The sequence below is a fragment of the Arvicola amphibius genome, chromosome X, assembly GCF_903992535.2.
Source record: "Arvicola amphibius chromosome X, mArvAmp1.2, whole genome shotgun sequence".
In the NCBI taxonomy this organism is placed as follows: domain Eukaryota; kingdom Metazoa; phylum Chordata; class Mammalia; order Rodentia; family Cricetidae; genus Arvicola; species Arvicola amphibius.
The window spans coordinates 38,197,324-38,202,619 of NC_052065.1; the positions used below are offsets into that span (position 1 = coordinate 38,197,324).

General features: G+C 33.4%; 1 pseudogene; it reads right to left on the bottom strand.

The window, feature by feature from the left end:
• Positions 1 to 4,448: 4,448 nt before the first annotated feature.
• Positions 4,449 to 4,857, bottom strand: LOC119804138 (annotated as a pseudogene).
• Between the last annotated feature and the right edge of the window lie 439 nt (positions 4,858 to 5,296).

Below are 5,296 nucleotides of genomic sequence, written 5' to 3' on the forward strand. Positions count from 1 at the left end.
AGCTATGTGGTGGCAAAATCTCAACAACAAAGAATGTTGCTTACATCCAGTTTGTGCTAATGCTTCTCAAATCCCACTCATGTGCAGGAAGTGAATCATTTTTAAAGTCTTCTGTGATACTCTGATAGTATTTATCCTGATTGTTTCATTGAAAGACTGGCTATTTCAAATAAAGTAAAAATATTTCAGCTTTATTTAGGTAACACAAAAGGCAGGGTTTTTGAAGAACTTTGTTTTGAGATTGGTTCAAAGTAGTAAGCCCGGTCTGAAACTCACTATGTAGTTGATGAGGACCTTTACCTTCTAAAACTCTTACATCTGAAGTATCAGCATGCATGGCTAAACAAAAGAATGAAAGAAATAAAAATAAAATCTCTAAGACTTGTATTATGGTCAACATATTTAAAAAGCATTTAATTAAGAGGATACATAAAAGAAAACACAAATCGTATAACACTAGTACCAACAGTAAACAATGTCATGATTAAGTAATCATATGTATGCAAATTTTCCATTTTGCAAGATTAGGTTGAAAAAATGCTAGAAGGTGAATTTTTCAATAAATATTCCTACTGTGTATTTTGGGCATATGGTAAAATCTATAATGCCTTTTAGGTTTTCTCTGGATATTTTTAATCTTTTCTTTGATGGTATCATGTTCATATTTTCCCAAGTATACTTGACTCGTATTTATTTAAATATTTATCATTATGTAATTATGCAAGAAAAACTTTAAAAGAAAAAATGTATTTTATAACACATGTATTACTGAGATATATTGATTTGAATCAAATAAAATGTTTTTTCTTTCTATTTAATCTTCTCTTATACAATACATCCCAACTACAGTTTCCCCTTCCTCCACCTCCTCTCATTATCCCCCCCAACCATCCACTCCTCCAACCATCCACTCCTCCTCTATGACACTTCAGAAAAGAGTAAGCCTCTCAGGGATATCAACCAAACTAAGCATAGCAAGATGCAGTATAGCTGGACATAAACCCTTATATCAATGCTGGACAAGGCAACCTAGTAGGAGGAAAAGGGTCCCTAATATCAGACAAAAGAGAGTTACCTCCACTCCCACTGCGAAGATTCTCGCAAAATTTTCAAGCTAAACAACCATAGCATATATGTACATGTCCTAATACAGACCCATGCAAGCTCTGAGATTATTGCTTTCAGTCTCTGATTTTCTATGAGCCCTGCTTAGTTGATTCTGTGGGCCATGGTCTCTTGGTTCCTTGGCTCCTATAATCCTTCTTTCCCCTCTTTCATAGGGTTCTGCCTAATGTTTGACTGTGGTTCTCTTCATCTGCTCCCATTAGCAGTCTGAGGAAGCCTCTCTTCCGATGATGGGACTAGGCAAAAATCTATAAGTATAGCAGAATATCATTATGAATAATTTTATTGATATTTTTGGGTGGTTCATGTTTGGTTATACCCTAAGTCTCAGGGCTGTCCAGCTTCTGGTTCCTGTCCACCCAGACAGGGTTGGGCATGGGGACCCTCTCCTGGAGTGGGCTTCAAATTTGATCAGTTATTCATTGGCCACTTCCACAAGTAGCGATTCACCACCATTGCCCCAGTATATACTGCAGGCAGGACAGTTTGTATGTAGGTTTTGCGGCTGGGTTAGTGTCTCAGTGCCACAACTGGAAGTCTTTCCTGGTTACAGAAGAGAGCTGGTTCAGGTTCTGTATCCTCCATTACTAAGATTCCTTGCTTGGGTCACCCTGATAAGTTCCAGAAGTTTTCACTGTACTAAGTCTCTCTTCATTGCCTACAAAATACCACCCATTTCCAGTCATGCCTCCCAATACTCTCTCCCCGTTTCCCTTTCCCCCATATGATCCTTCTTGTTCACATCCCCACCTTCCTATTCTTTTTCACCTTCTCAGGGTGATCCATCTGTTCCCCCTAATGCCCTCCTTTTACTTAGCCTATCTGGGTCTGTGGATTATAGTGACTGTCCTTTAATAACAGCTAATATCCACTTATAATTGAGTACATACCATGTTTGTCATATTTATGGGTCTGGGTTACCTCACACAGGGTGATATTTTTCTAGTTTCATCCATTTGCTTGCAAATTTCATGATGTTAAGAGCTGTGTAATTCTCTGCTGTGTAAATGTACCATATTTTGTTTATTCATTCTGTACTTAAAGGAAATCTATGTTGTTTTAGTTCCTGGTTATTATAAATAAATATGCTATGAACATGGCTGAGCAAGTGTCCTTAGTTCAACAGTTAACAAGTGGCCTTCTTCAATGTTGATTTTATTAATTACTATTTAGTTGAAATATTTATTGTTGAACATTTTCTCAGTAAATTTGTTCTACTTATTTTTTTTAATTATAATTTCTAGTTTTAAAAGACTGGAAAAAAGGTGCACTAGGAATGTAGTTCAGTGAAAGAACACTATCTAGTAAGTATTAAAAGGAGTCAACACAAAAAAGGTGGCTGGTATCAGAAGGCACGATGTAAAAGACATAAAGAATAAATAAAAAGAAAGTTATAACAAAACTAAACAAAAACTATGATGTAGTTATTTAATTGTGAAGTAATAGATAACTGCAAATCATTTGTGAAAGGAAGATGTTTGAGAGGTTTTCAGTAACATTAAAACCAAGAAAATTTTAGTTTTATTCATAGTTTTAATATTTTAAGGCTTAAAATATTTTACATAACTTTATATAGGAACACATTATTCTGTTTGTATTAGAGGGCACAACTAATTATAGTGTTAATACTACATCAAACACTGAAAGTAATGTGATGAGAAAGTGAAAGATTATAGTTATGTCTAATTTATAAATTTTGTTATTCTTTTACTCTCATTCACTGTGAATAGAAAAACTGACACACCTATGAGCTGTTTTTATGTTGAACAGGTTGGCCAATATTTTTAGCATAGATGAATGTGTATTTAAATCTCTGTAGGTTTATATGTTTATTTAAATATATACACTATGGAAGGTTGCATAGAGTTTAGAGTCCAGTATCATTAGAAATGTTTGTGCTTTATGTGATTTTGCATCACATGGTAATAATCTTGAACTTCAATAATAGGAATTTCAAATCAGCCTTTTATTGGACCACAGAGAATGGCAAGAGGCCATTTTATCATTTCATTTATCACTTTTATCTGAGAAAAAAAAGTTATAAATAGTTCACTAAAAGTATATTAAAATATGGTAAACTAGCCATTACTTGTCTCATCATTTTATTTGCACTGGTTATTATTAAAATTTCCCGTAACTTTAATCTTGCAGGACCTTCAAATAAAATTCATAATACGAATTTCATTTAAACACCTGAGTATTTTTGGAAATAAGAGAATTATTAAATAAGAGTCTATACACTGGATTGTTAATCAAATTCAAAATTACATTTAACTTAATTTTTATTGGCTTTTTATTTGTAACAATCTTTAATCTCGGTGGCAAATAAAATTTGATGAGGAGCTGAAGAGGTAACAACAATTAAGAGCAGAGCACTGGGTTCTATTTCTAGCACCAACATGAGGGCTAACAACTATCTGCTACTCTAGTTTGATAATACCTAATGCCCTTTTCTGACCTCTTCAATAAACTCCACATAGGTTTTGCATATACAGACAAGCATGCGTACAGGTAGCCTAAAAATGAATTAATAAAGAAAAATTGTATGAAAACATTATGAAAATAATTTGATATGCTCGATAGGTATACATGCATATTTTTGAAAATACTTTTTCTTAAATTGTTCCTTTCTAATGAGTCAAGGCAATTTTACAAGAATAATATTAAAAAGAATGCCTTTTAATGTTTTAGATAACCATACAAAAAGTAAGAAATTTAAATTTATTCCTTCATCAAACTTTCCTATATATATTATTACCTTTTCAAATCAGCATAAATATAGAAACTTTAACGAAGTGTCCCACACCTAGTACTAGGGTTAGGATTACTAACATTTGGCTTCTTAGAGAAGCATTAACCACCCTTTGACATTATCTTGTTCAACTGTTTTGGCTTGCTCTATCTATCTATCATCTATCTATCTATCTATCTATCTATCTATCTATCTATCTATCTATCTATCATCTATCTATCTATCATCTATCTATCTATCATCTATCTATCATTAACCTGTTTAATGTTTATTTGTAGATTACAAGGATATACATAGTGGGACTGATATTTTAAAACTTTTACCCTTTTTGATTTTTTTAATCTAAAATTCTCACTTACTGTTCTGTTTAAAGTGATTATATTTTATGCTAGAGATTGAATCCAGGGCTTATGTGCTCGCATCTGAGTCCTAAGCTAATTTTAATTTCACCATCCTATTTTCTTGACTGTAACAATCCAAAGATCAACATATTCTTTCCCTGAAGGGAAAGACTGGTTCATCTCAAGATCCTAGACTATACTGTGAAAGAATAGCATACTATAAGTTTGGCTCAGGAGGGTGTAGGGCAGAGAATCGTGTCCTCTTGAAGCAGTGTCCTCATCCACTTGAACTGAACAAATAGCAGGACTCATCCAACCCTAGCCAGATGTGCTTGATGCTCTGAGGAGAGATAGATCAGTACTTCATAGTCTTTCAACTCTGCCAGCTAATAAATGATGGTTTTCAGCTTTTTCATGTCACCATAATTGAGCTCCTTTCTGAACCTCTTAATTAAAATCAAATGACTTGCTTCTATGTCTATTTCTTCTTTAGTGTTTCTCAGAGATTTTTCTAAACTATTCTCTCCAGGGTCTTCATGGCCTTTGGAAGGAATCCAATAATGAATGCTATATGCTGTGGTTCATCTTGGGAATAAGGCATCTTTGGAAGGTGATTAAGCCACATACCCTCAAGGTCATGATCTTTCTACAGCACAGAGGCACTAGGCAAGTCTTGAACCAAACTCTTTTATATATTATATTTTAATATGCTTATGAAATTGTAGGTTTCCATATGGCTTTTCAAGCACCTTAATTTTGGTTACACTTCCCTTATGCTCCTACACAAAGTTCATTTTATGCATAATATTTTTAACTTTTTCATTTTCTTTTTGATACTCTAGTAATAACATTTAATCACTTTCCTTTCCTACCTCCAAATCCTCCTATATATCTATTCTAGCTCTCCCTCACATTCATGAACCCTTTTCATGAATTGTTATAGCATGCATAAATATATATGTAATACATATTCCTGAATATAATCTAACCAGTCTGTATAATGTTAATTGTATGTATGTTTTCAGGTGACTTTTTGATATTAAAAGGTATTTACAATCAACTTTAAAAGTGTTTTTCC